General features: G+C 40.6%; 1 protein-coding gene across 1 annotated transcript in view; it reads right to left on the bottom strand.

Annotated features, from left to right (window-relative positions):
- The window catches only part of Frs2 (fibroblast growth factor receptor substrate 2), a 75,466-nt gene that overhangs the window by 21,894 nt on the left and 34,169 nt on the right, over positions 1-19,403 (bottom strand). The window contains exons 2-3 of the mRNA XM_028759100.1: positions 11,185-11,274; positions 9,810-9,852 (exon numbers count right to left, since the gene is read on the bottom strand). The gene's annotated coding sequence lies outside the window, so the exon portion shown is untranslated. The remainder of the gene's footprint in view (positions 1-9,809; positions 9,853-11,184; positions 11,275-19,403) is intronic.

The raw sequence follows: 19,403 nt of genomic DNA on the forward strand, positions 1-19,403 counted from the left end.
ACATTCACATGTATGTTTTCAGAGGGACACTCTACAAGAGCCGGCTACCCAGGGCCCTCGGGCAAAGTACTCCTTTACTGTATTTATTAGATTCTGAAATAAAGTAAAGACATGGGCTGCTCAACAGCATGGTATTATGTAAAATATAAGCGCTTGTTTTAAGTACAAGGTACATATTTTCTGGGATGAAAAAAAATACGTGAAAAGGCTTAGTTTACTAAGTCTCAGACTTAGAGAAACACCGAGAAGACGGTGCAGGCAACCCCACAGAGCCTGGGCCCACTCCCTCTACCACTAACATCTTACACCACATGGCTCATTTGTTGTTGTAACAGAACAACATGGATAACATTATTAACAACTAAAATACACACGTATGTCCATCATGGAAGGTGAAGCCTGTATCCCAACATCCAAGAGGCCGAAGCAGGAGGATTGTCATGAGTTTGAGGCCAACCTAGGCTATACAGTATGTTCCAGGCCAGCCTATAGTGTGACATTCTGTCTCAAAAACAAAAAACAATTTAAAAAATTTATAAAAAAATATACTTATTTGGCTTTATTTAGTTTCTACGTAAGTTTGTTTTTTCATTATCTTCCAGGATATTTGTATTATATGTAATCATAAAATCTCTTGAGCCTTCTCTTTAAGTTTCTTATTTCTGGTGACTCCTCTAGTTCTGAGCAATACTAGCTTAAATACTGTATAAAGCTCTTTGCTGAAATTTGTTTCATGTTTTTCTTGTAATTAGACGAGGATTATGAGGTTAGGAAAACCAGAGATAAAACTTCACAGCCCCTGAAACCCCGTCAACATGATGGTGGCTGATGTCACCGGGTCACTTGGCTGGGGCTTTGCCTGCATTTCTCCACTAGAACTCCACTCCAGATCTTTCCACAGTATGGGCCCCAAGCATGGTGATGCAGGCCTACAATCCTTTGGGACACTCAAGAAGCTGAGGCAGAATTCTAAGCTTAAGGCTAGCCTGGGCATGGAAATGGTGGTGTGGACTACAAGGCATTTCCACAAGTACAGTTGCCAGCATTCAGGAGATCAACTGCAGTACTGTGTGTGTGTGTGTGTGTGTGTGTGTGTGTGTGTGTGTGTGTGTGTGCGTGCGCGTGTGTAGAGAAAGCTCTCATCTATTATTGTATGGAAGATCCTGGGTTCAATCCCCAGATGACACACAAAAAAGGAGAGGGAGTGGGGAGCAGTTTCAATTCTCTCTGAAGACAGAACATTGTCCAGCTGCTTGGTGTGCTGAGCTGGCAGTCTCTTTGCTGAGCTTTATCTGTGACACTGACCAATCATTTGGAATTCTTTGCACACGAGAGTGGTCTTTTCCCCACTTTGATTCTATTCAGACACATATTTATACCACTACTGACCCATGGACATTTCTTTACATTTGAGTTATTGCTAGTACAACTTTATATGACTTTGCTGCTGAAATGATTTCAATTTTGGCCACTGGGAGCTTTCATTGGTTCCTATGCTCCTTTAACACACTCCCATCTTTGTAGGGTTTACTCCTTTGCTTCTTGGTTGTTTGCTCCAGTCTAGAATCTGCCTTTTCCCTAAAGGACACTGGTACCTCGCTCTCCTGCAGGGAGAGTGCTATTTATTTAACATCCACCTCCAGGCTTGCTCTTCCTACGTGACATACTTCCAACAGGACTCTGCTTTTAACTGAAGTTTACAAAAAGTTTGTGAGGAATTAGTATAAAATGCAGAATTAAATTCATACTGAGATGGCTCAAGAGATGGCTCAGTAGACTGATCTTCCAGAGGTCCTGAGTTCAATTCCCAGCAACCACATAGTGGCTCACAACCATCTGCAATGGAATCCAATGCTCTCTTCTGATTCCTTCTTCTTTCATGCAGGCACATGTGCAAATATGGCTCTCACATACATAAAATATGTAAATATATAAATCTTTAAAAAAAAACTCATACTGAGATTAGCAAAGGTAATTTTAAATTAATACAATTTTATGAAAATAGAGTTATCATCACTTTTTAATAGACATGTTTCAAACAGATGAGAGCAGCTTGTTTTAGACTATAAAACTGGAATGTAGTCTGTCAAGTCTCACCGCAGGGGCTCAGGATGTAGCCCAGTTGGTAGAGTAGTAGCTAGCATGAATGAAGCCCTAGGCTAAGACAGACTTGACTATGTGGCTCAGGTTAGAACTCAATATGTAGTCCAGGCTGTCTCAAACTCTCCATCTTTTTGCCTCTAGAATGCTGGGATTACAGCCATATGCAATTTAAAAAAAAACTTTTTTAAGGACTTTGTTTTGAGGTAGGGTCTGTGTAGCTGTGGCTGGATGTAGAACTCACCATATGGACCAGGCTGGGCTTGAACTCACAGATGTGTAAGATAAACTAGAAGACAGGCCAGTGCAATAAAACAGAGCACACAGAAAGAACTACTCATCTATGAAAACCTGACTTCTTTCTTAAGATCAACTATAAATGAAAGCCAACTTCACGTCTCCCTACACTGAAATTAAGGACTGCTGAGAGGGGGAGGAGTGAACTGATTACACACTGCTTGTCTGAGGTGGCGGCAAAGCTTATTGAGACCCACTGTGAAACATCACGTGGCCAAATCAATTTACAGGTCAAATTATTTTCATTCTTTAAGTACCCTTCAAATTATATAATCATAAAACTAATCAAACAAAAACTTGTCAAATCAAGTAGATTTTCTACTTAAGAGAATAAAGAGCCATGTGCTGTGGCAGCTTTGGAGGCTGAGGAGTGAGGATTTTTAGCTGAATCTGGCATGGGCAATAAGAGGTAAAAGAAATCCTGGGAGGCTGACCGGGTTGTGATGCTCCAGTAATCTGTCACGGTAGTGTTGCCGTGGGTGAGATAAATCTATTATCAGGATGGGCTGTGGAACAGTTGACAGACACTTGCCTAAGTATGTGAAGTCTTAACTTCAATCTTCCAGACTACGTCAACTGACCACGGTAGCACCTGGCTGTACTCTCAGCACTTGGGAAGTAGAAGCAGAAAGATCAGAAGTTCAAGGCCATCCATGATACATATCAAGTTGGAAGTGAGCCTGGGCTACATAAAATACTGTCTCAATAAAACGAAACAAAAACAACGGAAGAATCCACATATTATTGTTGGAATCAGGGAAGGAAGAAGTAAAATCAAAACAATACAGGTTTCAGTCTGTGTCTACATATATATCTTACTTAAAGTAGGAGTAACAGTACTCATGGCAGAATCCAAAAGAGAGTCAGAATTGAAGCCCGAGGCTATACCTTTCTCTCCGCATGGGTTTGTGTCTGCAAGAATGAATGCCATTTGTGTGTGAGCACCTGCAGAGGTCAAGAGAATCACTGGATCCCCCTGGAGCTCTAGTCAGTATAGGTGGTAATCATCTGACCTACATGTTCCGAACTCAACTGGAACTCTCTGGAAAAGAGTCAAGTGCTCCTAACTGCAAGTTATCTCTCCAGCTCCCTTTAAATCACTACAGTTTTTACTAGATAAAAATGCCAGAACCTATCTGTAGATGCATTAGAGGATGGACGCTGTGTGAGGATCTCCCAGGGCTGAGGATGGCTTGGCAGGTAAAGAGCTTGCCACACAAGGACGGAGGCCTGATCACATCCCCAGCACCAACTTCAGAAGCCGGGATGAAGGCTTGTGGCTATAGCCACAGCACTGGGGAGACACACACAGAGATCCCCAGGACTTGTGGGCAAGGTAGCCTAGCCAAAATGGCCAGCTCCAGGTTCAGGGAAAGACTGTCTCCAACACACATACAAGAAGAGCCTGTCCCTATAGACACAGATAGACAAAGAGAAGCTCTCCTTAGCACTCAGAAGCAGAGGCTGCGGGACATGGGCTTGAGGCAAGCCTGTAAACTCCAAAGTAAGATACAGGCTCAAAAAACACAAAAGAAAAAAAACAAAAATCAAGTAGACAAACAACAAAACAAAGATAAGATCGTCCTTGGAAACAGCAATAAGAGAGGTAGGGAAAAGGGGAACAACTAAGCCAGGCATGACAGGGCAAGCCTGTTGTCAGACCTACTTGGAGGCTGAGGTCTGAGGACTGTCCTTAGAATAGCAAAGATGGGGGAGGGGCTTTCCAAATAATCCTGATTAAAGTGTCAAGTCAAAGAAGTACAATTGCAAAGAACACATCATTAAACTGGGAACTTATCAACACTATAATCACAACTAAAAAGGACGAGATAGAATAAGTAAACATTTATGTCAAATACTTTTTAAAAATTGGATATAATGAATGTTTATGTCATCAAGCAAAAGAACTTCAGCCTTGTTCACAGGCAGGCAGGCAGGCATTTCCCCTGTGAACTGTGAGTTTCTGGCCGCACACAGCATGGGCTCTCGGCCCTGCGTCTCCATGCTGCCCACACAGCACTCTGTGATTAGGAATGATGCACAGTCACACCACATTCTTTCCCTCAGCTCACACAGCAAGAACTTGCCCTCTCAGCTGCATTCTGCTACAAACAGCCCTGGTCACCTTAGCAACCCTATGCTCCCAATATGGACAGCTGGTCCACTTAGAGTCAGTCCTCGTTGGCAAGGGAAGTGCTTGTTCTTCCAAGCGGGGGAGAGAAGAGGTTTGCTTTCAGTCCACATTACAGGGCTCGATTCATCCTCATCAGCACTTCTGTCCTGTGGTAGCAATTTGTGTGCAGTGTCAGCCTACTCTGAGTAAGTCTAAAATCAAGTAACTAAAACAGTAAAGTCCAGCTACATCATACAAGACTCTATAAACAAAAAGTTCCCTAAAACAACCATATTCTTTTATTAAAATTTAAAACTCTCAAGTTTCAAAAATAAAGTTCAGTTTCAGTTAAATATAACACCTGAAGCCTTGATCTAGGACAAAGGATCTGAATTAGAAAGCACTAACTTTTCAATATCACAGTCTATCTCTGACTCCCAGACACAAAGCCCACAGAAAGCACTTTCCTAGCAAGTGAGAGACCCTGTGTGGACTTCCAACACCACGGAGCTGCTAAACTTCAACTTCCACAAGAACTTAACCAGTGGACTATCATATTTTACCACCTATATGGACAGTTTCTTAATGTTTCCAGATGTTCAAATAAAATCAAGTAATATGCGCATCTGAAGACCTAAGACCTAGACTGACAGGTAACACGAACTACTCAAATACCTATCTTCATCTCTGCCTATATCTAGGTCTGAAGCAAACTGAGACTTTCAGAATAAAAGGAAGATTTTTACAATGTATTACACATGATTTCCATAGTATAAAACCGGCAGGGAAAATTGTGACACTCTGAAATATAGTCAATCAAATGGTTCATTACATAACCCACAAAGGCATTTAAAATATCCTACCCAACAAAAGCAGACACCTAACCTTTAGAATACTCTAAACTGAAAGTTTGTGGTATTTGTGATAAATTGGAAACATTAAAGAAATGTTTTTCTATATAATAGAGGTAAACCAAATACTATTAATTCAATAAATGCTGCTTCAGTGGAAATCAAAATAAGTATACTTAAATAAATAATAAAAAAAAAGCATTTGGGGCTGGAGAGATGGCTCAGCAGTTAAGGGCACTGGCTTCTCTTCCAGAGAACCCAGGCTTAACTTCCAATACCTACATGATGACCCACAACTGTCTGTAATTCCAGTTCTAGAAGATCAAATGCCTACTTCTGGCCTCCATGGACACCAAATGTACACTCAGCACACATTCATGAAGGCAAAACATTCATACATATAAAATGAAAAACACATTAAAAACTACTAAAAACTAAATTGTTCACTCATCTCTTTCATCCTCTTTTTTTTAGCTGTATACATGTGGTTTTTAAATGTCCATGTAATGAGGTTCTTTCTGGTTAAAGCACTTCTTTAGGAGGCTGGCAAGATAGTTCAATGGGTCCAGGTGCCTGCCATGAGGCCTTCACCTGATCTTGGGAAGAAGAGAACCAACACTCTCTCTGTCTGTCTCTCTCTGCCTCTCTCTCTCTCTCTCTCTCTCTCTCTCTCTCTCTCTCTCTCTCTCACACACACACACACACACACACACACACTCACACTCACACACACAAATAAAAATACATCAATAACAAAAACAAACTTCTCTAAGACGTAACCTATAACCAAGTTATTTATGTCTTTTTCATGCAGCAAAGTATTAACTGACAGGGCAGTCACACAGTAAGGAGAAAGACCCTCAAATCCATTTTTCTAAAACTGGCTTTCATCTGTAAAAGCAGAAACATTAGGGTTCTATCCACGCAGTGTACCAGGTAAGGATAGTGAAATTAGTATGCTGTATAAGGAGACTCAGGAACAAAAGATACGCAAAAGAACTGTGCCGCTGGTTCAATTCTGAGTTGTACATTTAAAGGGCAACACTCGACAATCTATGGAATGTGAAAAGCATTATCAGCTGCAAAAGTTCTGTCTTCTCACCAAAACTTTTATAAAAAAAAAAAAAAACAGCCAACCAACTACTTTCAGAAGGTTTCCTTCCACCTTGCTTTGCTTTCTCAGACAATGTGCACTCCTGCTTTCCTGCTGCAGTGTGAATATGCCCCTCCAAAGCTGAGGAGCTACAACTGGCTGTGGGGGAGAAGGGAGGAGGCAGCCAGGTAGTGCAGCTCCTCTCTGTGGATTAAGGCTCTCACGTGCCCCAGCACTCCTCTTCCCTGTAGGAAGCAGCACTCAGCAGACAAGGGCCCTGCCAGTACACTATCTTAGAATTCTCAGCATCCAGAATGGTGAGAACTAGACTTCTCTTTATAAGCTGCCCACTCTGTGGTGTGCTTTTATTATAGATACACAAATAGAGATACCTCCCTATTCCTTTCTACCTTGTGTCAGTTCCCTAACCCAGAAACAGAGCCTCTAAGACTCAAAGTAAGAACTTCCCTCCTAATTAGGTACCTTCAGCCTTTTCCAACCATGGCTGGTTCCAGTACCTACATCAGCAGCTCACAGCCACTTTTTTAACTCCAGTCCTAGAGATCTTATGCTTCTTTGGTCACCGAACACATGCCCACACATATACACAAAGTAAATCAATCAATCAATAAGACTTACACAGGGAACAGGAGGAGAGTGGAAGCCATGCATTCATTTACTTACACACAGATACAATAAATATTTGTAAAATTTTATGATTTAAAAATATGTTTTTAGGGGGCTGGAGAGATGGCTCAGCGGTTAAGAGCACTGACTGCTCTTCCAGAGGTCCTGAGTTCAAATCCCAGCAACCACATGGTGGCTCACAACCATCCGTAATGAGATTGGATGACCTCTTCAGGTGTGTCCGAAGACAGCCAGCGACAGTGTACTCATAAATAAAATAAATAAATAAATCTTTAAAAAAAAAAAAAACTAAAAAAAAAAAATATGTTTTTAATGCACAACAAACATTAAAAGCCACTTATATGGAGACCCAATATGGGAGAAAACAGATGGCTCTTTAAATGGACCAGTGGTGATGAGCAGGACCAAAAACTGTTCTGGTATCAATACTCCTGAACTTATATCAAATGCTGATGTGCCAGACCTGCAGCTCTTAGAGGCTCTCAAAAAAATCTACACAAACAAATAAAATACATACTATATAGAGTATTTAAATTTTTTTTAAGGTTGCCACTGTCCCTTTACTACATTTAACTACATAGCAGTGATACTGTGTGTGTGTGTGTGTGTGTGAGAGAGAGAGAGAGAGAGAGAGAGAGAGAGAGAGAGAGAGAGAATAATGTGCTATTTTTTTATACCAAATATCAGGGTGCTGGAGAGGAGGTTCAGTTAGTAAAGTGCGTGCCTTGCAAGCAGAGGACCCGAGATGGGGAAGCTGGGTGCACTCATGTGCATTTGTAATCCCAGCTCTATGGAGACAGAGCCAGACAAGATCCCCTGAGCTTGCTGGCCAGCCAGTCCAGCCCAGCTGGCAAGTTTCAAGCAAGTAAGAGACCCTGTCTCCAGAGAAAAAAGTGATAAATGAAAAAAATGACAGCTGAGGTTATCCTCTGGCTTCTACATACACATGAACAGACATGCATGTGCATATACATGTACATCTGCATACATGTACCAACAAGCATGCATACACACAAACACAAAGTAAAAATACTAGAATTTAAGCATAGATCACTAAGAGGAGTACCACATACAAGGCCCTAGGTTCAATGCTCAGTATCAATAAATAAATACAAATTAGAAGTCACAAAAATAACCACTTACCACTCTAGTTGGGAGCCCTAAAGGTACCAGACCCTATGGTCCATCATCACTATGGATCATATATTTTACTAATGCAGAAGATTTACATTTCACTTTCCAAAAGAAAATGGTAAAGATGAACAGACTAACAACAGTGAGATTAAATTTTTAAAATTTTATATTTTTGACCAGGAGTTGGCGCAAGCTGTTAATTTCAGCACTTGAAAGGCAGAGGAAGATGGATCTCTGGGTTTGAGGTCTACATAGTGAGTCCAGGACAGCCAGGACTACAAATAGAAACCCTGTCTCAAAAAACAAACAAACAAACAGAAAGCAGAAAATGTGCTTTAAGCACTATAGTCTAGGAAAAGAACATTCTAGATTTCCACTTAAGTACTCTCCCAATGCCTGGAACAGCACCCTGGAGGATTTGAACACCCTGGACTGCTGCGCCCTTCCCTGTGGCACTGTGCTCCCTCAGGCTCAGCCGGCAGGTCCCAAGACCAGGGTTAACTGCAGCAGTGTCGACAATGGGCAAGGGTGTTCCAGAGCATGTGCGTCCCTACAGCACGTGATAATGGAACACTTAACCGGAACTGGTTACTGAGCTGAAACATCACTTTAAAAGCTTTCCTTTAGAAAGTCTAAAGAATATTTTAAAAACTATTTTCTTAAAAATCCAATGGAAAAGTGACCCATAAAGAATTACAAACAGTTTTTTAAAATTGGCATTTAGTTGGTGTCGGCGTTAATCTACAGTGTTCACTACTCCCCACCTCCAACGTTCCTGAGGAAGTATGACCACGGTGACTTTAAACTGCCTAGCAACTGAATCCAAGTACTTGGTACACAGTTAACAAACAAACAAACACTATTATAATTTCTATTCACTTGATGAAGTCTACCTTCAAAAAGTCTTAAAAAATTTAAAAAAAAAAAAACAAAAAAAAAACTATTGTTAAAAATCCATTGGAAAGGTGATCCATAAGGAATTTTTAAAAAATATCTATTATGTCTGGAACCCTATTAACACCTCTATTATGGTGGAACACATCCATAATTCAAGCAGTAGGCCAAAGTCAAAGCTAGCTAGCTACACAGTGAATCTGACATAGCCTGGGCTACATGAGACCCTGTTTTTAAAACCTCAGAAACAGTAGGGCATGGTGGCATACACCTTAGATCTCCATGCTGGAAGGAGGGCAGAGGAGGGTCTCTGTGAACTATCGGCCAGCCTGATACACATAGCAAGTTCAAGGCTAGCCAAGGCTACATAGTAAGAAACCCATCTTAAAAACAAAACAAAACAAAAGACAACCACCAGACTGGGGCGATGAGATGGCTCAAAGGGCTGAGCAGGCCCGGTTACCTAGCTCGTCCCCGACCCACATGGGGACGGAGAAATGACCTTACACGCTGTTTTCCCAGCTCCACAGGCTCTCCTGGTACACACGCACCCCCACACACATAGGCACACTACCTAAATAATATCTAAGAGAAACAAAGTAATCGATATTACTGATATCTCAGTAGAAAGCACTCTTCCTTTCCCATTTAGTTTACTATCACATAAACGATTTCTTACCTTTTAGAATCCTTTTCTGAGAAAAACAGATATAATTTTGTCCCTTAAAAAAAAATCAGGTAGGGAAAAATTAGTTTGAAAATGAAAAATTTCAAAATCAAATTCAGTTATAATTGACTTCTTTTTCAGAGAGATCTCTGTATGTAGTCCTGACTGGCCTTGAACTCACAGATCCACTGCATCTACCACATGAGTCCTGGGATGCCCAGACAGTAATTTCTTAATAATAAACGTAATTTCAGCAAAACTATAAAATCCACTCTGACTATAAAACTACCATCTGAAGGAGCTGGAGTGAGGGCTCGGTGGTTAAGCGCACTTGCAGCTCCTGCAGAGGTCCTGGGTTTCATTCCCAACACAGTAGGTCACAACCGTTTGCAACTTCAGTTCTAGGGGATCTGACACCCTCTCTAGCTTCCAAGGAAACCAGGTGTGCATGTGATATACAGACAGGAGGGCAAAACATTCATGCCCATAAAATTTAAAAAGTATATCTTTTAAAAAAAGATAAAAAAAATACCACTTATTTATCAACTGAAATCAAATCATTTTTCTCAGGCACATAATGTGAGACACACTTTCACATTCTATGACACCAGAAACTCAAGTGACATTTGTCTCTCCAAGACATATTCTGAAGAATAATTTTTTAAGGTATAAAAATATTATAAAGTTAGCTTATTTCAACAGAAGCATTTTTCTCATAAAATATTATATCTTATGATATTATACAATCATTAGGATCATCTAATTGTAGAACATTTTATCACCCCAATAAGAAACCTTCAATTAAATACTGAAGGGCAAGTTTTTAATTCAACAAAGAAGTATGTAAAATAAATCTAATTTTAGAGAAGTCTGCTTTACTTATTTATTTATTTATTTATTTATTTATTTATTTTGTCATTTGTTTGAGATGGAGTCTCTCTGGATCCCAGGATGGCCTTGAACTCACTACATAACCCAAGGTGGCCTTAGACACACAATCCTCCTGCCTTAGGTATTCCAGTGTTCAGATTTTAGCCATGTGGGACCATACCCAGATAAGCACAGTCTGTCTATACAACACTATGATCAAACTATATCTTTATAATATCAAGAACAAAGACTGGGATGAAAAATAGATATCCAAAAATAGTAAGAAAAGCTGTACTGGGCAGAGGTAACTCTTTTTCAATACGTTTTTCTAAAGCTCTAATTCAATATACTATATGCACGGTTCTTTTAAGAAAACACAGCAGACATGTTTTGTAGAACCAGTCTGAACTACACAGAAAACCAAAACTGTAAGTGACTCTTTTAGTGTTCACATTCCAATCAAATGTTTTCAGCATAGATAACTGTTAAGTAGAGAGAGACGTGGTCACTTATTTACCTAGATGGATGCTAACCCGCATCTTAGTCCATGACACACGGACTAGTTCCTCACCATTACAGCTGGGCATCTACTTCTTGGTAGCCGTTTCTGAAATAAAGGTACAGTAATTGAAAATATGATCCATATTATAAAATGATAAAAATGTAAAGAACAATAACTTCATTATCATGACCATAAGCAAACCCCTAATAGAAAACATGAACAGGGCTGAGAGTCACATAGGATTTATAAAGAAAAGGTTGGGTGCTGTCCCCAGAGCCAGGATGCTTTAGTCCTCAGCACCTTTGTCCCTGCTGGGCCGTACAGTCCTGATTGTGACTTACAAACTGGACCCAAAAAGACACACATAGGAAACCATTAACTGCACATTTTGAGGACCATGAAGCATTGCCCTTTTATCATTTACTTACTCATTATACCCAAAATGAAAACCCAAGAAAAGGATTTCTGTTCGTTTTATATATTTATTTTTAGACACCTGAAATGATGGCTATCGTGCCAATGAGTGCGCCACACATGTTCATTCAAAGAATGAACAAACTGATGATTAGTCAACGCCAACTGATGAAATGCTTAAGTATTCTAAATCTCAAACACCACTTCTTCCACAGAAACACCACGGATGCCAACTACACCGCCGTCATCATTTTTTCTCCAATAAACAAAAGCCATAAAAGACAAGGAAGACACACTCCTGACCACAGGAACAGAGCAATCCCTACGCCACCTTGGCTCTTGAGCAACTCCACCTCTGGTAAAGACTTGGGGAAGGAGAAGAGTTGAATATGTGGTCTCTATTAGGTACCAGGATGTGGGGTGGGCAGATGTTTTTTATTAAACATTCATATTCTTTGAGGTACTGTAGAGAGCATTGGGAATACAGGTCTTCTGTAGGGAATGAAATGTTGCTACTCTGACAGATTTCAAAAATAAACCCAACAATTCTGGCAGTCCCCTACTTCTCAGGCTTTAACTGAACGATAATCCACAAAATGCTATCTATGGCTGGGCACAGTGGTGAGACAGAGGCAGGTGGATCCCTGTGAGTCTGAGGCCAGCCGGATCCAGAGAGTTCCAGTGAGTACACCTAGAACTACAAACTGAGACCCTGTCTCAAAAACTAAATAATAATAAATGCTATTTGTGTACGAGTCTGTGTCCATGTGGAAACTTGGAGGAATAAGAAGCTAGGATAGTCCCATACCCTTCACAAAGCAAAACGAGCAACAGTGAATCCAAATCCTTCTCAGATGATACTGGAGAAAAGGAGTAAGACAGAGCAGGCACTGCTGAACTGCACTGCAGATAATTCTGTACTGTCAGGGGTCGGTCAGGGAGGTCTGGCTGGCTGCCTGAGTGGTTGCTGAATGCCAGAGTCTCGCAGGTAGCCTAGGTTCATCTGGAACTTAAGATCCTCCTACCTCACCTTCCTGTGCGATGTGCAGCACACATCATCAAACCAGGCTTCAGAACATATTTAAGATAATTAAAAATACAAGACAGGTTGATGATACTCAGCTAGCAGATGTGCTGCCAAGCGTGACAACCGGAGTGTGATCTCCAGGACCAACTGGTGAAAGAATGAGACAACCCCTACATGGTGTCTTCTAGCAACCACATGAATGCTGTGGCAAACGAGCCCATACACACGTCACATAAACACAAAAAAACGCAATTAAAAATGCAAAATAAATCCAAAGAGAAAACTCTGTAAAAATAGGAAACTGAAACGTGAAACACTCTATCTGAAGCGGGTGGCACAGGCATACATAATACTGTGCCAGTGCACTTACAACACTACTGCACCAATACACTCACGACGGTGTGTGTGTGTGTGTGTGTGTGTGTGTGTGTGTGCCTCAGAAAGTCCTTTTACTCCTTGTTATTGTTCCCTGTGCATGTGCCCATTTAATGTTGCTTGCATGGATGTGGCTTTAGGATTCATCACTGTGTGACAAAACTTTCCTTGGGAAGACACTACACACAATACTCACTCCAGACTGGGAGCCAAAACCAGCCAAAGTATGGGTACCACCAAAGTCCAACGTTGTGGACCATGAGTTTTAGAGCAGTTGTTTACAGGAGTACAGTGAAGAGTTACTGACAGGAGCAGAAGCAGCTCCTGGCTCACAAACCTGGCAACCTGGAGCACACTGCTGAGCCTGGGGGCGGCTCAACAGGTTGGAGAGTGTCCTTTCCCAGGGACTTTGATCCAAACCTCTTCCAGCCAGTTCAGCTAGTTTCTGCTGCTCCCGGGCAGCTGGTCTGCTCTCAGTGGCCTTTTGTAGCTTATCTTTGTTTCTCTGAGAGGGACTTTCAGCTTTTATTGCTCACTCTAGCAAAAAGTGGCCTAATGAACCTAGTCAGTTTCAGGGACTTTCTGGGTTTATTTTTGAGTTGTTTACCATCCTGCTTAAGGAGGTTTCCCTATAGAGTGAAATGTTTCAATCTCTAAGGAAACTGTTATGCACCACCACTTGGTATAACCTATCAGGGTGTTCTTCCTTGAAAAGACTAAGTCTCCCTAGCTGAGCTGCTGTTAATTGCCAGTACTCTGTGTAGGGGCGGGGCCTGTGAGATTTCTCCCTGCCAATGTTTGTTCAGGTTTTGTTTAGGTAGACATGCTATTCAAGTTTCAGGGCTATAGCTTCTTTGTCTCAAAAACTCTTAAACTTGGGGCCAGAGAAACGTTTTAACATGTAAAGGCATTTGCCAACAACTCTGATGGTCTGAGTTCAATGCCCAGAAAGAATATGGTGGAAAGAGAACCAAGTTTGTTCTCTGACCACCACATGTGCATCCTGCCACAGTCACCCAGCCTTACTCCCTCCACACTAAGAAATAATTACATGTATTTAAAAAAAAAGTTTAACAACATTGAGTAGTCTTGTTACAAATACTGACAAATAGGTAATATTTCTCATTAGGATTCAAATAAAAATCACAGAAGTAAAAACTCAATAATTATATAAAATTTAGAGTATCCATAAACTCATGATTCATTTCATAAATATCTCTTACTTGGTCTTTCCCCTTAAAAAAGCCTTAAAGCAATTATTATTCCACCACACACCACAATATAATAACCACCACTAGTGGAACATTAAGTACATAAAATTCATGGCCACTTTTAGAAGCTGCTTACCCATAAATTTCATATAAAGCAGTCAATGCAAAAGACAGACAGACAGACAGACAGACAGGCAGACATTGTGTTGACGTTCTGGAGAACCAACCCCAGAATCTCACAAAGCCTGAACCACCAACTCTAACCCTCAGCTGCATCAACTTCTATAACACACTCATCACATGACCCACGCCATGTTTACTCCATGGCTCTGTCATTGCAGTGGGTCAGTCAGCGTTCCCACCTCTTCCTTGCTTACTTCAAGAGTCAGTGAGATTAACTGTTCTCAAAAGAAGGTCAAAGCATATCATCCTTCTCTTAAACCCTTCAAGGAAATACTCTTACTAAATACCAAACCTTTACAAAGGGTCTTTCCCACCTCCCTGACTGCTTACCACTCGCCTGTCTCTGCTCCTATTCTTGAGCTGCAATGGCCGCTGTGATCTCCAGAAACACATTATGCCATGGTCCTACTTCAAAGCTGTCTAACTCATTTTCTCTGTGCAAACAACCCCCCCCCCCCCAGCTTATTTCTCCTCTTCCTTTAGAGTCTGGTTTTTATAAGACATCTCATCAAAGATAGCTGCCTGTCTGGGAAAGTACCCCCCCCCCCCAGTAAATACTTCTTTCTTGTTATCTGGTAGAGAATATTTTAAAAAAAATAAGTTACTCATTTTAGATGAGCTGATTTCCAAACATACCATCATCAGTCTTCAGAGTTTTGTGTCTAAACATCTACAGTCCATACTGTCACTTTAAAAAAGATACTTAGGGCTGGAGAGATGCTCGGCAGTTAAGGCTACTGCTGCTCTTCCAGAGGAGCCTGGTCTGATTCCCAGCACATAAACTCACAACTATGAATAATTACAGTCCAAGGATCCAACACCCTCTTCTGGTATCATGGAGCAGCAGGCATACATCCAGTGCATACATACACATGCATACAGTGCATACATACATACACACACACACTGCATACATACACACGCACATGCATGCAGTGCACACACGCATGGATCGTGTATACATACACATGCATGCAATGCACACATACACATGCATGCAGTGCACACATACACATGCCAAGGCATTATACACATAAAATAAAAAATAGTAAAAAATATTTTTAAGATTCTTATGCTGCCAACTTCAAACAATTAATGAAGCTGTATGTCCCACACTGCTTTTCTTAGTGTTCTGTTTCTAAATCATCTGCATCATAGCTCCTCCACACAGGAGCAGTGAGGAGCTTTAATCAACTGAGGCTCCATCAGGACAACTCCTAGTAGAAATGACACTAGCTTTCTCCTGTTTGTTTGTTTTTTAAGTATTTCTATTGTGGTTATAAAGTTTCAAGTTTTCTCAGAAGTTCAACTATTTCAAATTTATTTGTTATCTTTAGGCATCATGGGCACTAGAAAGAATCAAAAGAGCCCATGAACTCGTAGCATGACTAAATTAGATATAACACAGTAGGGATGTTTGAATTTCTTTTTTCTTCTTTAAATAAACAAATGCCCTTTGAGCTGAGGCCTACTTTGCCTTTTATGTATCACATGCCTGGCAAACTGTAGGGTTTTAACAGAGATTAGCCAGGGGACAGAGGACCCACCAAGTATGACTCAGTGATCACCCTCAAGACCAAAGCAAACATATCCAATCTCTAGAGCTGTCCCAAACCTCTGCCAACATACTTTTCATCTGAACAATCTATTTTCACTTAAAGTTCACAAAGCTATTCTCATATAATCCGAGATGTGAAAATAAATCCAGAATACCAGAAACATAATCAGCAGGGGCTTCAAGAATCTGGCATGAAAAGTTGGCAGGGGAAGGAGGTGGGGAGAACCCTTTGAAGACTTTAAACAGAATAGCCTAAGTCATCTAGAAATCAGCTAGTGAATTCAACTATCTGAAAGATGAGAGACAGGCTCAGGCACTTGTCTTCCTGACACCTGCGTGCACTCCCCCAGACCCACATGAAGGAAACAATCCAGGCTCCGCAGAGCTGCCTTCCCATGGCCCCAAGTGCCTGTGTAGGTGTACACAGAGTCACATACACAATAAATAAATGTAAAAAAAATTTTGAAAGACTTTTAATAACTTAGCTTTGTTATACTAATGTCCTCAATTAACTAGAGAAAGTAACAATTATCATTGTGATTAAAAATTACCTTTAAACATTAATACAGCTTAGCTCTTTGCACAGAGGATAATACAATAGAGTTACCAACTTAAAGTTGCCAAATGACTAAATATAAATGCTAACTTTCAAAATACTTTCATCCAGTATTGTAAAGAAAAACTCACTTAAGACTGCCCCTCAAGTCAGTGTATGGGATGACTGAGGATGGGGGTTGGGGGAAGACAAACATAATTTTAAAAGTTAAAAAACAAAACAAAACAAAACAAGATTTAATTTAATGTTTTTCAACAAAACATGTTCAACACAAACCTTCAAATCAAATGAAGATAATGGAATGGTCTATGTGATTTCAAAGTCAGTATCTGAGGCATCATTAGTAGTGTTTGCTTTTATGCTTTGTTTCAGGTTTAAAGAATGGAAAATGAGGGCTGGAGAGATGGCTTAGCTTTAAGAGCACTGACTGCTCTTCCTGAGTTCAGTTCCCAGCAACCACATGGTGGATCACAATCATCTGTAATGGGATGCCCTCTTCTGGTGTGTCTGAAGACAGGGACAGAGTACTCACATACATAAAACAAATAAAATGTTAAAAAACAAACCTTTTGCTTTATATAGATATCCTGCCCACATTCTAGGCACTACACAAAATGTATTTCTAAATAGAAAACATTATTACATTTTCTACTGTGACCTATTTAGAATATCAAAGTAGAAACTTCACTAATTTTCTTCTAGATCTTCACCACAAGCAAAAGACGTATACAGACCTAAACAGGCATCAATCTGTGACATTTACTGTTTATCATAAAAGTAAATGCAATGCCTAAAACCTTCACTATAAAGAAAACCTGGCCTCAAAACAGGCTTGCCTTTTACACTATCCAGGGAGCTGAGGTACCTGAGTTCAGGTTTTACATGTGTCCTACAGATCATCATTAGTTTTTCATTGCATTTTAAAATTAATGAATTAAACGAGACAGGGTCTCACTATGGAATTTATGAGAGATCCACCTGCCTCTGTCTTCCAGGTGCTGGGATTAAGGGAGTGTAGTGTGCACCATGCCTGGAGGGTGGGTTGTTTTTTAAGACCTAATTAAAGTTCGTCATCTTGAAGACTGAAATCCTTAGAGCATAGAGCTGGGTCTAGTGAGCACTTCCAGGGAGAAATCCCAACGGGGAAAGAAGATCTTATGGCCCAGGAACAGGAAGTAGCCAGTCCTGCTTCTTCAGTCCAGCTCTGGAGAGAGCCACCCAGGGTCCCACCTTCTAAAGACAGTAATTTCTACAACTTAATTATCTTGCAATGAGCCCTACCCCTTTAAGTCCCACCACCTCCCCGCATTACTGCACTGAGCACCAAACTCCCAACCTATGGCTCACTGGGCACACACACAAACCAAGAGCACAGGTTAGACCGAAATACCTTCGTCCTTACATTCCCTAAAGTCAATCACAGAAACTCCACAGATTTCCCTACCACGCACCTCCTTCACTATGTATCAGTAATCTACTCACTAGTGTGTGTTTACACGACACACTGACAGACACAAGGGGCTAGAGCGACGGCTCAGCAGTTAGGAGCAATGGCTGTTCTTGCAGAGGACAGGGCTCCTGTCCAAGCACCCACATGGTGGCTCACAGATATCCATGTGGCATACCTACAAATGTGCAGGTAAACCATTTGTACACATTAAAAAAAAAAACAAAAAACCTGTTACACAAGGAAAAATGTTAGGAGAAGTAAAAACAACAGATTCCATAAAATGGTCACCATTAGAAATACCAGAAGAGATTTTGGGAGTGACAAGAAAACAAAATCAAATAAAATCTAACACAAACCTACAATATGACCTCAGGCTTTACATCTGAAGGAGCTGAAGAAACTGAAGTAAGGAAGTACTAAATTTCACATGACAATGGTTATTTTTTTCCCAGAATTACCCAGGCTAACAGACCTTTAGAAAATACACACACACACACACACACACACACACACACACACACACACACACAGAGGCACACAGTGACTCATGATACTAAAGAACTTTGAATTCAACCATTAGGGACTAGATGGACGACTGACTCAGGGGTTAAGAGCATGTGCAGCTCCTGCAGAGGGCCTGGGCTTGTTATTCATACCCACATCAGATGGCTCACAACTACCTGGAACTACAGTTTCGGGGATCTGACACCTCTTCTGGCCTCTGAGGGTACCCAGCCACATACTTGATGTACTCAAAAACATAAAAATCAATAAATCCTTTTAAAAATTAAGTATTTTTAAAACAAACTGAATAAATTAATGAACCCTGAATATAATAACATATGTGTTAAGGAAATTAGAAGGGGCCAGGCAGTGGTGGTGCACGCCTTTAATCCCAGCACTTGGGAGGCAGAGGCAGGCGGATTTCTGAGTTCGAGGCCAGCCTGGTCTGCACTGCAGAGTGAGTTGCAGGATAGCCACGGCTACACAGAGAAACCCTGTCTCAAAAAACCAAAAAAAAAAAAAAGGTCTGTGTAGACTTTAGAAAATATAGAGTTCCAAACAATTCTTATAAGTCATTGCATTTACAAATAGCTAATATAATATGCATAATATATAATATAATAAGAAATGGCATCAGCAATGCAAAGCCTTGTTTTCAGCTTAGCTGTCTAATAAAAGGACTACAGATTATTTCAAAATTGCTGGCTTAATATAGAAGGCATAAGCTTAAAAATTCAAAGATATCCCAATAATTTATACACTCACATACACTCACACACACACACACCTCCTTACAGCTTGAACTGAACTCAAAACAAAAATTTTATAAAGAACTAAAGTTCTCAAATTAAAATGCACCGTCTAAAAAACAAGCAGGTGGTGGCAACAGGCTGGCAACACAGTGTGCTTAGTGTGAATGTGCTCAGTGTGAATGCCCCCAGTGTGAATGCCCTCAG

Source organism: Grammomys surdaster, unplaced genomic scaffold (assembly GCF_004785775.1).
Source record: "Grammomys surdaster isolate TR1022 unplaced genomic scaffold, NIH_TR_1.0 126271, whole genome shotgun sequence".
NCBI classification, from domain to species: Eukaryota; Metazoa; Chordata; class Mammalia; order Rodentia; family Muridae; genus Grammomys; species Grammomys surdaster.